The sequence below is a fragment of the Rhinichthys klamathensis genome, unplaced genomic scaffold (assembly GCF_029890125.1).
Source record: "Rhinichthys klamathensis goyatoka isolate OS25496 unplaced genomic scaffold, OSU_Roscu_1.1 h1tg000176l_1, whole genome shotgun sequence".
Taxonomy (NCBI): domain Eukaryota; kingdom Metazoa; phylum Chordata; class Actinopteri; order Cypriniformes; family Leuciscidae; genus Rhinichthys; species Rhinichthys klamathensis.
In genome coordinates this window covers 6,539,361-6,553,155 of record NW_026606705.1, presented here as the reverse complement: position 1 = coordinate 6,553,155, position 13,795 = coordinate 6,539,361, and the positions used below count along the sequence as shown (strand labels likewise).

The window sequence follows — 13,795 nt, the reverse complement described above, 5'->3', positions numbered from 1 at the left end:
GATCATCTGCCATTCGGTGCAGCTCCAAAAGTACTGCTCACCCTCAGCCATCATGTCAGGATGGCCGAGCGGTCTAAGGCGCTGCGTTCAGGTCGCAGTCTCCCCTGGAGGCGTGGGTTCGAATCCCACTTCTGACAAACCTAACCTTTGGCTGCGGGCTCAAGCTAGAGTCTTTAACCCTCTGGCAAGTTTACCCAGAAATGCATTCATGTTGACAAAGCACTGCATTTCAGTTCATGCTAGAGTTAACCAAACATTACAGTAACACTGACCTGCATTACATGGACTTTAAAGTAACACTTTAGTGCGATGTATGGGATTCGGTGGCATTTTCGTGCAGTTTCTTGGAATTTCAAGTCGTGACATTTCATGAAATTGGACATGTTTATAGAATGGGATCCAACAGAATTTCAAAGAATACCACGTTCTGATGTTTACCGGAAGAAGAACTTGTTTATGAAAGGCTGTTCATGTCTTCTTTTTTTTTCTTTTTAGGGGGAGTATGCGATGTGATTCTTGGAGTCTGACTGTGATGTCATGGTCTGAAGTTTTGGGGATGCAGTAGAGTTTCATGGCAAGGATTCTTGGAAATTTCTTGGAATTGAATGTCATGGGTTTTGGGGGCATGGGGTGGAGTGTCATGGCATAAGATTCAAGGAATGTCATGCAAAACATTACATTAGCATTGACAAGACATGTCATTGGAACGAAAGAATTATATTAGCCTCAACAAAACATTGTAACAACACTGACGCATATTACATGAATATGAGAGTAATACTATTACTGCATTTGTTCAACATTAGTCCTACAAAAACACTGGACCTCAATTACATTGCATATGAAGGACTGGACAAACGCACAAAAGGGAATGCAGAAAGCAGCTCTTTCATTTACACTCTCCCGTGTATCAAAAAGCACCACTCTGCCCCGTGTGAGGCTCGAACTCACGACCTTCAGATTATGAGACTGACGCGCTGCCTAACTGCGCCAACGAGGCATGTGCTGTGGCTAGGGTGAGCGGTGCAGCACTAGCTTCCAGATCATCTGCCATTCGGTGCAGCTGCAAAAGTACTGCTCACCCTCAGCCATCACGTCAGGATGGCCGAGCGGTCTAAGGCGCTGCGTTCAGGTCGCAGTCTCCCCTGGAGGCGTGGGTTCGAATCCCACTTCTGACAAACCTAACCTTTGGCTGCGGGCTCAAGCTAGAGTCTTTAACCCTCTGGCAAGTTTACCCAGAAATGCATTCATGTTGACAAAGCACTGCATTTCAGTTCATGCTAGAGTTAACCAAACATTACAGTAACACTGACCTGCATTACATGGACTTTAAAGTAACACTTTAGTGCAATGTATGGGATTCGGTGGCATTTTCGTGCAGTTTCTTGGAATTTCAAGTCGTGACATTTCATGAAATTGGACATGTTTATAGAATGGGATCCAACAGAATTTCAAAGAATACCACGTTCTGATGTTTACCGGAAGAAGAACTTGTTTATGAAAGGCTGTTCATGTCTTCTTTTTTTTTCTTTTTAGGGGGAGTATGCGATGTGATTCTTGGAGTCTGACTGTGATGTCATGGTCTGAAGTTTTGGGGATGCAGTAGAGTTTCATGGCAAGGATTCTTGGAAATTTCTTGGAATTGAATGTCATGGGTTTTGGGGGCATGGGGTGGAGTGTCATGGCATAAGATTCAAGGAATGTCATGCAAAACATTACATTAGCATTGACAAGACATGTCATTGGAACGAAAGAATTATATTAGCCTCAACAAAACATTGTAACAACACTGACGCATATTACATGAATATGAGAGTAATACTATTACTGCATTTGTTCAACATTAGTCCTACAAAAACACTGGACCTCAATTACATTGCATATGTAGGACTGGACAAACGCACAAAAGGGAATGCAGAAAGCAGATCTTTCATTTACACTCTCCCGTGTATCATAAAGCACCACTCTACCCCATGTGAGGCTCGAACTCACGACCTTCAGATTATGAGACTGACGCGCTGCCTAACTGCGCCAACGAGGCATGTGCTGTGGCTAGGGTGAGCGGTGCAGCACTAGCTTCCAGATCATCTGCCATTCGGTGCAGCTCCAAAAGTACTGCTCACCCTCAGCCATCACGTCAGGATGGCCGAGCGGTCTAAGGCGCTGCGTTCAGGTCGCAGTCTCCCCTGGAGGCGTGGGTTCGAATCCCACTTCTGACAAACCTAACCTTTGGCTGCGGGCTCAAGCTAGAGTCTTTAACCCTCTGGCAAGTTTACCCAGAAATGCATTCATGTTGACAAAGCACTGCATTTCAGTTCATGCTAGAGTTAACCAAACATTACAGTAACACTGACCTGCATTACATGGACTTTAAAGTAACACTTTAGTGCGATGTATGGGATTCGGTGGCATTTTCGTGCAGTTTTCTTGGAATTTCAAGTCGTGACATATCATGAAATTGGACATGTTTATAGAATGGGATCCAACAGAATTTCAAAGAATACCACGTTCTGATGTTTACCGGAAGAAGAACTTGTTTATGAAAGGCTGTTCATGTCTTCTTTTTTTTTCTTTTTAGGGGGAGTATGCCATGTGGTTCTTGGAGTCTGACTGTGATGTCATGGTCTGAAGTTTTGGGGATGCAGTAGAGTTTCATGGCAAGGATTCTTGGAAATTTCTTGGAATTGAATGTCATGGGTTTTGGGGGCATGGGGTGGAGTGTCATGGCATAAGATTCAAGGAATGTCATGCAAAACATTGCATTAGCATTGACAAGACATGTCATTTGAACGAAAGAATTATATTAGCCTCACCAAAACATTGTAACAACACTGACGCATATTACATGAATATGAGAGTAATACTATTACTGCATTTGTTCAACATTAGTCCTACAAAAACACTGGACCTCAATTACATTGCATATGAAGGACTGGACAAACGCACAAAAGGGAATGCAGAAAGCAGCTCTTTCATTTACACTCTCCCGTGTATCAAAAAGCACCACTCTGCCCCGTGTGAGGCTCGAACTCACGACCTTCAGATTATGAGACTGACGTGCTGCCTAACTGCGCCAACGAGGCATGTGCTGTGGCTAGGGTGAGCGGTGCAGCACTAGCTTCCAGATCATCTGCCATTCGGTGCAGCTGCAAAAGTACTGCTCACCCTCAGCCATCACGTCAGGATGGCCGAGCGGTCTAAGGCGCTGCGTTCAGATTGCAGTCTCCCCTGGAGGCGTGGGTTCGAATCCCACTTCTGACAAACCTAACCTTTGGCTGCGGGCTCAAGCTAGAGTCTTTAACCCTCTGGCAAGTTTACCCAGAAATGCATTCATGTTGACAAAGCACTGCATTTCAGTTCATGCTAGAGTTAACCAAACATTACAGTAACACTGACCTGCATTACATGGACTTTAAAGTAACACTTTAGTGCAATGTATGGGATTCGGTGGCATTTTCGTGCAGTTTTCTTGGAATTTCAAGTCGTGACATTTCATGAAATTGGACATGTTTATAGAATGGGATCCAACAGAATTTCAAAGAATACCACGTTCTGATGTTTACCGGAAGAAGAACTTGTTTATGAAAGGCTGTTCATGTCTTCTTTTTTTTTCTTTTTAGGGGGAGTATGCGATGTGATTCTTGGAGTCTGACTGTGATGTCATGGTCTGAAGTTTTGGGGATGCAGTAGAGTTTCATGGCAAGGATTCTTGGAAATTTCTTGGAATTGAATGTCATGGGTTTTGGGGGCATGGGGTGGAGTGTCATGGCATAAGATTCAAGGAATGTCATGCAAAACATTACATTAGCATTGACAAGACATGTCATTGGAACGAAAGAATTATATTAGCCTCAACAAAACATTGTAACAACACTGACGCATATTACATGAATATGAGAGTAATACTATTACTGCATTTGTTCAACATTAGTCCTACAAAAACACTGGACCTCAATTACATTGCATATGTAGGACTGGACAAACGCACAAAAGGGAATGCAGAAAGCAGATCTTTCATTTACACTCTCCCGTGTATCAAAAAGCACCACTCTGCCCCGTGTGAGGCTCGAACTCACGACCTTCAGATTATGAGACTGACGCGCTGCCTAACTGCGCCAACGAGGCATGTGCTGTGGCTAGGGTGAGCGGTGCAGCACTAGCTTCCAGATCATCTGCCATTCGGTGCAGCTCCAAAAGTACTGCTCACCCTCAGTCATCACGTCAGGATGTCCGAGCGGTCTAAGGCGCTGCGTTCAGGTCGCAGTCTCCCCTGGAGGCGTGGGTTCGAATCCCACTTCTGACAAACCTAACCTTTGGCTGCGGGCTCAAGCTAGAGTCTTTAACCCTCTGGCAAGTTTACCCAGAAATGCATTCATGTTGACAAAGCACTGCATTTCAGTTCATGCTAGAGTTAACCAAACATTACAGTAACACTGACCTGCATTACATGGACTTTAAAGTAACACTTTAGTGCGATGTATGGGATTCGGTGGCATTTTCGTGCAGTTTTCTTGGAATTTCAAGTCGTGACATTTCATGAAATTGGACATGTTTATAGAATGGGATCCAACAGAATTTCAAAGAATACCACGTTCTGATGTTTACCGGAAGAAGAACTTGTTTATGAAAGGCTGTTCATGTCTTCTTTTTTTTTCTTTTTAGGGGGAGTATGCGATGTGATTCTTGGAGTCTGACTGTGATGTCATGGTCTGAAGTTTTGGGGATGCAGTAGAGTTTCATGGCAAGGATTCTTGGAAATTTCTTGGAATTGAATGTCATGGGTTTTGGGGGCATGGGGTGGAGTGTCATGGCATAAGATTCAAGGAATGTCATGCAAAACATTACATTAGCATTGACAAGACATGTCATTGGAACGAAAGAATTATATTAGCCTCAACAAAACATTGTAACAACACTGACGCATATTACATGAATATGAGAGTAATACTATTACTGCATTTGTTCAACATTAGTCCTACAAAAACACTGGACCTCAATTACATTGCATATGTAGGACTGGACAAACGCACAAAAGGGAATGCAGAAAGCAGCTCTTTCATTTACACTCTCCCGTGTATCAAAAAGCACCACTCTGCCCCGTGTGAGGCTCGAACTCACGACCTTCAGATTATGAGACTGACGCGCTGCCTAACTGCGCCAACGAGGCATGTGCTGTGGCTAGGGTGAGCGGTGCAGCACTAGCTTCCAGATCATCTGCCATTCGGTGCAGCTGCAAAAGTACTGCTCACCCTCAGCCATCACGTCAGGATGGCCGAGCGGTCTAAGGCGCTGCGTTCAGGTCGCAGTCTCCCCTGGAGGCGTGGGTTAGAATCCCACTTCTGACAAACCTAACCTTTGGCTGCGGGCTCAAGCTAGAGTCTTTAACCCTCTGGCAAGTTTACCCAGAAATGCATTCATGTTGACAAAGCACTGCATTTCAGTTCATGCTAGAGTTAACCAAACATTACAGTAACACTGACCTGCATTACATGGACTTTAAAGTAACACTTTAGTGCGATGTATGGGATTCGGTGGCATTTTCGTGCAGTTTTCTTGGAATTTCAAGTCGTGACATTTCATGAAATTGGACATGTTTATAGAATGGGATCCAACAGAATTTCAAAGAATACCACGTTCTGATGTTTACCGGAAGAAGAACTTGTTTATGAAAGGCTGTTCATGTCTTCTTTTTTTTTCTTTTTAGGGGGAGTATGCGATGTGATTCTTGGAGTCTGACTGTGATGTCATGGTCTGAAGTTTTGGGGATGCAGTAGAGTTTCATGGCAAGGATTCTTGGAAATTTCTTGGAATTGAATGTCATGGGTTTTGGGGGCATGGGGTGGAGTGTCATGGCATAAGATTCAAGGAATGTCATGCAAAACATTGCATTAGCATTGACAAGACATGTCATTGGAACGAAAGAATTATATTAGCCTCACCAAAACATTGTAACAACACTGACGCATATTACATGAATATGAGAGTAATACTATTACTGCATTTGTTCAACATTAGTCCTACAAAAACACTGGACCTCAATTACATTGCATATGTAGGACTGGACAAACGCACAAAAGGGAATGCAGAAAGCAGATCTTTCATTTACACTCTCCCGTGTATCAAAAAGCACCACTCTGCCCCATGTGAGGCTCGAACTCACGACCTTCAGATTATGAGACTGACGCGCTGCCTAACTGCGCCAACGAGGCATGTGCTGTGGCTAGGGTGAGCGGTGCAGCACTAGCTTCCAGATCATCTGCCATTCGGTGCAGCTGCAAAAGTACTGCTCACCCTCAGCCATCACGTCAGGATGGCCGAGCGGTCTAAGGCGCTGCGTTCAGGTCGCAGTCTCCCCTGGAGGCGTGGGTTCGAATCCCACTTCTGACAAACCTAACCTTTGGCTGCGGGCTCAAGCTAGAGTCTTTAACCCTCTGGCAAGTTTACCCAGAAATGCATTCATGTTGACAAAGCACTGCATTTCAGTTCATGCTAGAGTTAACCAAACATTACAGTAACACTGACCTGCATTACATGGACTTTAAAGTAACACTTTAGTGCAATGTATGGGATTCGGTGGCATTTTCGTGCAGTTTCTTGGAATTTCAAGTCGTGACATTTCATGAAATTGGACATGTTTATAGAATGGGATCCAACAGAATTTCAAAGAATACCACGTTCTGATGTTTACCGGAAGAAGAACTTGTTTATGAAAGGCTGTTCATGTCTTCTTTTTTTTTCTTTTTAGGGGGAGTATGCGATGTGATTCTTGGAGTCTGACTGTGATGTCATGGTCTGAAGTTTTGGGGATGCAGTAGAGTTTCATGGCAAGGATTCTTGGAAATTTCTTGGAATTGAATGTCATGGGTTTTGGGGGCATGGGGTGGAGTGTCATGGCATAAGATTCAAGGAATGTCATGCAAAACATTACATTAGCATTGACAAGACATGTCATTGGAACGAAAGAATTATATTAGCCTCAACAAAACATTGTAACAACACTGACGCATATTACATGAATATGAGAGTAATACTATTACTGCATTTGTTCAACATTAGTCCTACAAAAACACTGGACCTCAATTACATTGCATATGTAGGACTGGACAAACGCACAAAAGGGAATGCAGAAAGCAGATCTTTCATTTACACTCTCCCGTGTATCATAAAGCACCACTCTACCCCATGTGAGGCTCGAACTCACGACCTTCAGATTATGAGACTGACGCGCTGCCTAACTGCGCCAACGAGGCATGTGCTGTGGCTAGGGTGAGCGGTGCAGCACTAGCTTCCAGATCATCTGCCATTCGGTGCAGCTCCAAAAGTACTGCTCACCCTCAGCCATCACGTCAGGATGGCCGAGCGGTCTAAGGCGCTGCGTTCAGGTCGCAGTCTCCCCTGGAGGCGTGGGTTCGAATCCCACTTCTGACAAACCTAACCTTTGGCTGCGGGCTCAAGCTAGAGTCTTTAACCCTCTGGCAAGTTTACCCAGAAATGCATTCATGTTGACAAAGCACTGCATTTCAGTTCATGCTAGAGTTAACCAAACATTACAGTAACACTGACCTGCATTACATGGACTTTAAAGTAACACTTTAGTGCGATGTATGGGATTCGGTGGCATTTTCGTGCAGTTTTCTTGGAATTTCAAGTCGTGACATATCATGAAATTGGACATGTTTATAGAATGGGATCCAACAGAATTTCAAAGAATACCACGTTCTGATGTTTACCGGAAGAAGAACTTGTTTATGAAAGGCTGTTCATGTCTTCTTTTTTTTTCTTTTTAGGGGGAGTATGCCATGTGGTTCTTGGAGTCTGACTGTGATGTCATGGTCTGAAGTTTTGGGGATGCAGTAGAGTTTCATGGCAAGGATTCTTGGAAATTTCTTGGAATTGAATGTCATGGGTTTTGGGGGCATGGGGTGGAGTGTCATGGCATAAGATTCAAGGAATGTCATGCAAAACATTGCATTAGCATTGACAAGACATGTCATTTGAACGAAAGAATTATATTAGCCTCACCAAAACATTGTAACAACACTGACGCATATTACATGAATATGAGAGTAATACTATTACTGCATTTGTTCAACATTAGTCCTACAAAAACACTGGACCTCAATTACATTGCATATGAAGGACTGGACAAACGCACAAAAGGGAATGCAGAAAGCAGCTCTTTCATTTACACTCTCCCGTGTATCAAAAAGCACCACTCTGCCCAGTGTGAGGCTCGAACTCACGACCTTCAGATTATGAGACTGACGTGCTGCCTAACTGCGCCAACGAGGCATGTGCTGTGGCTAGGGTGAGCGGTGCAGCACTAGCTTCCAGATCATCTGCCATTCGGTGCAGCTGCAAAAGTACTGCTCACCCTCAGCCATCACGTCAGGATGGCCGAGCGGTCTAAGGCGCTGCGTTCAGGTTGCAGTCTCCCCTGGAGGCGTGGGTTCGAATCCCACTTCTGACAAACCTAACCTTTGGCTGCGGGCTCAAGCTAGAGTCTTTAACCCTCTGGCAAGTTTACCCAGAAATGCATTCATGTTGACAAAGCACTGCATTTCAGTTCATGCTAGAGTTAACCAAACATTACAGTAACACTGACCTGCATTACATGGACTTTAAAGTAACACTTTAGTGCAATGTATGGGATTCGGTGGCATTTTCGTGCAGTTTTCTTGGAATTTCAAGTCGTGACATTTCATGAAATTGGACATGTTTATAGAATGGGATCCAACAGAATTTCAAAGAATACCACGTTCTGATGTTTACCGGAAGAAGAACTTGTTTATGAAAGGCTGTTCATGTCTTCTTTTTTTTTCTTTTTAGGGGGAGTATGCGATGTGATTCTTGGAGTCTGACTGTGATGTCATGGTCTGAAGTTTTGGGGATGCAGTAGAGTTTCATGGCAAGGATTCTTGGAAATTTCTTGGAATTGAATGTCATGGGTTTTGGGGGCATGGGGTGGAGTGTCATGGCATAAGATTCAAGGAATGTCATGCAAAACATTGCATTAGCATTGACAAGACATGTCATTGGAACGAAAGAATTATATTAGCCTCACCAAAACATTGTAACAACACTGACGCATATTACATGAATATGAGAGTAATACTATTACTGCATTTGTTCAACATTAGTCCTACAAAAACACTGGACCTCAATTACATTGCATATGTAGGACTGGACAAACGCACAAAAGGGAATGCAGAAAGCAGATCTTTCATTTACACTCTCCCGTGTATCAAAAAGCACCACTCTGCCCCATGTGAGGCTCGAACTCACGACCTTCAGATTATGAGACTGACGCGCTGCCTAACTGCGCCAACGAGGCATGTGCTGTGGCTAGGGTGAGCGGTGCAGCACTAGCTTCCAGATCATCTGCCATTCGGTGCAGCTCCAAAAGTACTGCTCACCCTCAGCCATCATGTCAGGATGGCCGAGCGGTCTAAGGCGCTGCGTTCAGGTCGCAGTCTCCCCTGGAGGCGTGGGTTCGAATCCCACTTCTGACAAACCTAACCTTTGGCTGTGGGCTCAAGCTAGAGTCTTTAACCCTCTGGCAAGTTTACCCAGAAATGCATTCATGTTGACAAAGCACTGCATTTCAGTTCATGCTAGAGTTAACCAAACATTACAGTAACACTGACCTGCATTACATGGACTTTAAAGTAACACTTTAGTGCAATGTATGGGATTCGGTGGCATTTTCGTACAGTTTCTTGGAATTTCAAGTCGTGACATTTCATGAAATTGGACATGTTTATAGAATGGGATCCAACAGAATTTCAAAGAATACCACGTTCTGATGTTTACCGGAAGAAGAACTTGTTTATGAAAGGCTGTTCATGTCTTCTTTTTTTTTCTTTTTAGGGGGAGTATGCGATGTGATTCTTGGAGTCTGACTGTGATGTCATGGTCTGAAGTTTTGGGGATGCAGTAGAGTTTCATGGCAAGGATTCTTGGAAATTTCTTGGAATTGAATGTCATGGGTTTTGGGGGCATGGGGTGGAGTGTCATGGCATAAGATTCAAGGAATGTCATGCAAAACATTGCATTAGCATTGACAAGACATGTCATTGGAACGAAAGAATTATATTAGCCTCAACAAAACATTGTAACAACACTGACGCATATTACATGAATATGAGAGTAATACTATTACTGCATTTGTTCAACATTAGTCCTACAAAAACACTGGACCTCAATTACATTGCATATGAAGGACTGGACAAACGCACAAAAGGGAATGCAAAAAGCAGCTCTTTCTTTTACACTCTCCCGTGTATCAAAAAGCACCACTCTGCCCCGTGTGAGGCTCGAACTCACGACCTTCAGATTATGAGACTGACGCGCTGCCTAACTGCGCCAACGAGGCATGTGCTGTGGCTAGGGTGAGCGGTGCAGCACTAGCTTCCAGATCATCTGCCATTCGGTGCAGCTGCAAAAGTACTGCTCACCCTCAGCCATCACGTCAGGATGGCCGAGCGGTCTAAGGCGCTGCGTTCAGGTCGCAGTCTCCCCTGGAGGCGTGGGTTCGAATCCCACTTCTGACAAACCTAACCTTTGGCTGCGGGCTCAAGCTAGAGTCTTTAACCCTCTGGCAAGTTTACCCAGAAATGCATTCATGTTGACAAAGCACTGCATTTCAGTTCATGCTAGAGTTAACCAAACATTACAGTAACACTGACCTGCATTACATGGACTTTAAAGTAACACTTTAGTGCAATGTATGGGATTCGGTGGCATTTTCGTGCAGTTTTCTTGGAATTTCAAGTCGTGACATTTCATGAAATTGGACATGTTTATAGAATGGGATCCAACAAAATTTCAAAGAATACCACGTTCTGATGTTTACCGGAAGAAGAACTTGTTTATGAAAGGCTGTTCATGTCTTCTTTTTTTTTCTTTTTAGGGGGAGTATGCCATGTGATTCTTGGAGTCTGACTGTGATGTCATGGTCTGAAGTTTTGGGGATGCAGTAGAGTTTCATGGCAAGGATTCTTGGAAATTTCTTGGAATTGAATGTCATGGGTTTTGGGGGCATGGGGTGGAGTGTCATGGCATAAGATTCAAGGAATGTCATGCAAAACATTACATTAGCATTGACAAGACATGTCATTGGAACGAAAGAATTATATTAGCCTCAACAAAACATTGTAACAACACTGACGCATATTACATGAATATGAGAGTAATACTATTACTGCATTTGTTCAACATTAGTCCTACAAAAACACTGGACCTCAATTACATTGCATATGTAGGACTGGACAAACGCACAAAAGGGAATGCAGAAAGCAGATCTTTCATTTACACTCTCCCGTGTATCATAAAGCACCACTCTGCCCCGTGTGAGGCTCGAACTCACTACCTTCAGATTATGAGACTGACGCGCTGCCTAACTGCGCCAACGATGCATGTGCTGTGGCTAGGGTGAGCGGTGCAGCACTAGCTTCCAGATCATCTGCCATTCGGTGCAGCTCCAAAAGTACTGCTCACCCTCAGCCATCACGTCAGGATGGCCGAGCGGTCTAAGGCGCTGCGTTCAGGTCGCAGTCTCCCCTGGAGGCGTGGGTTCGAATCCCACTTCTGACAAACCTAACCTTTGGCTGCGGGCTCAAGCTAGAGTCTTTAACCCTCTGGCAAGTTTACCCAGAAATGCATTCATGTTGACAAAGCACTGCATTTCAGTTCATGCTAGAGTTAACCAAACATTACAGTAACACTGACCTGCATTACATGGACTTTAAAGTAACACTTTAGTGCAATGTATGGGATTCGGTGGCATTTTCGTGCAGTTTCTTGGAATTTCAAGTCGTGACATTTCATGAAATTGGACATGTTTATAGAATGGGATCCAACAGAATTTCAAAGAATACCACGTTCTGATGTTTACCGGAAGAAGAACTTGTTTATGAAAGGCTGTTCATGTCTTCTTTTTTTTTCTTTTTAGGGGGAGTATGCGATGTGATTCTTGGAGTCTGACTGTGATGTCATGGTCTGAAGTTTTGGGGATGCAGTAGAGTTTCATGGCAAGGATTCTTGGAAATTTCTTGGAATTGAATGTCATGGGTTTTGGGGGCATGGGGTGGAGTGTCATGGCATAAGATTCAAGGAATGTCATGCAAAACATTGCATTAGCATTGACAAGACATGTCATTGGAACGAAAGAATTATATTAGCCTCAACAAAACATTGTAACAACACTGACGCATATTACATGAATATGAGAGTAATACTATTACTGCATTTGTTCAACATTAGTCCTACAAAAACACTGGACCTCAATTACATTGCATATGAAGGACTGGACAAACGCACAAAAGGGAATGCAAAAAGCAGATCTTTCATTTACACTCTCCCGTGTATCATAAAGCACCACTCTGCCCCGTGTGAGGCTCGAACTCACGACCTTCAGATTATGAGACTGACGCGCTGCCTAACTGCGCCAACGAGGCATGTGCTGTGGCTAGGGTGAGCGGTGCAGCACTAGCTTCCAGATCATCTGCCATTCGGTGCAGCTCCAAAAGTACTGCTCACCCTCAGCCATCACGTCAGGATGGCCGAGCGGTCTAAGGCGCTGCGTTCAGGTCGCAGTCTCCCCTGGAGGCGTGGGTTCAAATCCCACTTCTGACAAACCTAACCTTTGGCTGCGGGCTCAAGCTAGAGTCTTTAACCCTCTGGCAAGTTTACCCAGAAATGCATTCATGTTGACAAAGCACTGCATTTCAGTTCATGCTAGAGTTAACCAAACATTACAGTAACACTGACCTGCATTACATGGACTTTAAAGTAACACTTTAGTGCAATGTATGGGATTCGGTGGCATTTTCGTGCAGTTTCTTGGAATTTCAAGTCGTGACATTTCATGAAATTGGACATGTTTATAGAATGGGATCCAACAGAATTTCAAAGAATACCACGTTCTGATGTTTACCGGAAGAAGAACTTGTTTATGAAAGGCTGTTCATGTCTTCTTTTTTTTTCTTTTTAGGGGGAGTATGCGATGTGATTCTTGGAGTCTGACTGTGATGTCATGGTCTGAAGTTTTGGGGATGCAGTAGAGTTTCATGGCAAGGATTCTTGGAAATTTCTTGGAATTGAATGTCATGGGTTTTGGGGGCATGGGGTGGAGTGTCATGGCATAAGATTCAAGGAATGTCATGCAAAACATTACATTAGCATTGACAAGACATGTCATTGGAACGAAAGAATTATATTAGCCTCAACAAAACATTGTAACAACACTGACGCATATTACATGAATATGAGAGTAATACTATTACTGCATTTGTTCAACATTAGTCCTACAAAAACACTGGACCTCAATTACATTGCATATGTAGGACTGGACAAACGCACAAAAGGGAATGCAGAAAGCAGATCTTTCATTTACACTCTCCCGTGTATCATAAAGCACCACTCTGCCCCGTGTGAGGCTCGAACTCACTACCTTCAGATTATGAGACTGACGCGCTGCCTAACTGCGCCAACGAGGCATGTGCTGTGGCTAGGGTGAGCGGTGCAGCACTAGCTTCCAGATCATCTGCCATTCGGTGCAGCTCCAAAAGTACTGCTCACCCTCAGCCATCACGTCAGGATGGCCGAGCGGTCTAAGGCGCTGCGTTCAGGTCGCAGTCTCCCCTGGAGGCGTGGGTTCGAATCCCACTTCTGACAAACCTAACCTTTGGCTGCGGGCTCAAGCTAGAGTCTTTAACCCTCTGGCAAGTTTACCCAGAAATGCATTCATGTTGACAAAGCACTGCATTTCAGTTCATGCTAGAGTTAACCAAAC

General features: G+C 44.0%; 16 non-coding genes across 16 annotated transcripts; 9 read left to right on the top strand and 7 right to left on the bottom strand.

Moving 5' to 3' along the window:
* The first annotated feature begins 54 nt into the window (after positions 1 to 54).
* Positions 55 to 137, top strand: trnal-cag (transfer RNA leucine (anticodon CAG)). Its single transcript has one exon. It is a non-coding gene; the product is annotated as a tRNA-Leu (tRNA).
* A 789-nt stretch (positions 138 to 926) lies between these two features.
* On the bottom strand, positions 927 to 1,000 carry trnam-cau (transfer RNA methionine (anticodon CAU)). The gene has a single exon. It is a non-coding gene; the product is annotated as a tRNA-Met (tRNA).
* Positions 1,001 to 1,095: 95 nt separating this feature from the next.
* trnal-cag (transfer RNA leucine (anticodon CAG)) lies at positions 1,096 to 1,178 on the top strand. Its single transcript has one exon. It is a non-coding gene; the product is annotated as a tRNA-Leu (tRNA).
* Positions 1,179 to 2,136: 958 nt separating this feature from the next.
* trnal-cag (transfer RNA leucine (anticodon CAG)) lies at positions 2,137 to 2,219 on the top strand. Its single transcript has one exon. It is a non-coding gene; the product is annotated as a tRNA-Leu (tRNA).
* Positions 2,220 to 4,051: 1,832 nt separating this feature from the next.
* On the bottom strand, positions 4,052 to 4,125 carry trnam-cau (transfer RNA methionine (anticodon CAU)). Its single transcript has one exon. It is a non-coding gene; the product is annotated as a tRNA-Met (tRNA).
* A 968-nt stretch (positions 4,126 to 5,093) lies between these two features.
* trnam-cau (transfer RNA methionine (anticodon CAU)) lies at positions 5,094 to 5,167 on the bottom strand. The gene has a single exon. It is a non-coding gene; the product is annotated as a tRNA-Met (tRNA).
* Positions 5,168 to 6,135: 968 nt separating this feature from the next.
* trnam-cau (transfer RNA methionine (anticodon CAU)) lies at positions 6,136 to 6,209 on the bottom strand. The gene has a single exon. It is a non-coding gene; the product is annotated as a tRNA-Met (tRNA).
* Positions 6,210 to 6,304: 95 nt separating this feature from the next.
* Positions 6,305 to 6,387, top strand: trnal-cag (transfer RNA leucine (anticodon CAG)). The gene has a single exon. It is a non-coding gene; the product is annotated as a tRNA-Leu (tRNA).
* Positions 6,388 to 7,345: 958 nt separating this feature from the next.
* Positions 7,346 to 7,428, top strand: trnal-cag (transfer RNA leucine (anticodon CAG)). The gene has a single exon. It is a non-coding gene; the product is annotated as a tRNA-Leu (tRNA).
* Positions 7,429 to 9,260: 1,832 nt separating this feature from the next.
* On the bottom strand, positions 9,261 to 9,334 carry trnam-cau (transfer RNA methionine (anticodon CAU)). The gene has a single exon. It is a non-coding gene; the product is annotated as a tRNA-Met (tRNA).
* A 95-nt stretch (positions 9,335 to 9,429) lies between these two features.
* Positions 9,430 to 9,512, top strand: trnal-cag (transfer RNA leucine (anticodon CAG)). Its single transcript has one exon. It is a non-coding gene; the product is annotated as a tRNA-Leu (tRNA).
* A 789-nt stretch (positions 9,513 to 10,301) lies between these two features.
* trnam-cau (transfer RNA methionine (anticodon CAU)) lies at positions 10,302 to 10,375 on the bottom strand. The gene has a single exon. It is a non-coding gene; the product is annotated as a tRNA-Met (tRNA).
* A 95-nt stretch (positions 10,376 to 10,470) lies between these two features.
* Positions 10,471 to 10,553, top strand: trnal-cag (transfer RNA leucine (anticodon CAG)). Its single transcript has one exon. It is a non-coding gene; the product is annotated as a tRNA-Leu (tRNA).
* A 959-nt stretch (positions 10,554 to 11,512) lies between these two features.
* trnal-cag (transfer RNA leucine (anticodon CAG)) lies at positions 11,513 to 11,595 on the top strand. The gene has a single exon. It is a non-coding gene; the product is annotated as a tRNA-Leu (tRNA).
* Positions 11,596 to 12,384: 789 nt separating this feature from the next.
* Positions 12,385 to 12,458, bottom strand: trnam-cau (transfer RNA methionine (anticodon CAU)). Its single transcript has one exon. It is a non-coding gene; the product is annotated as a tRNA-Met (tRNA).
* Positions 12,459 to 13,594: 1,136 nt separating this feature from the next.
* Positions 13,595 to 13,677, top strand: trnal-cag (transfer RNA leucine (anticodon CAG)). The gene has a single exon. It is a non-coding gene; the product is annotated as a tRNA-Leu (tRNA).
* The last annotated feature ends 118 nt before the right edge of the window (positions 13,678 to 13,795 follow it).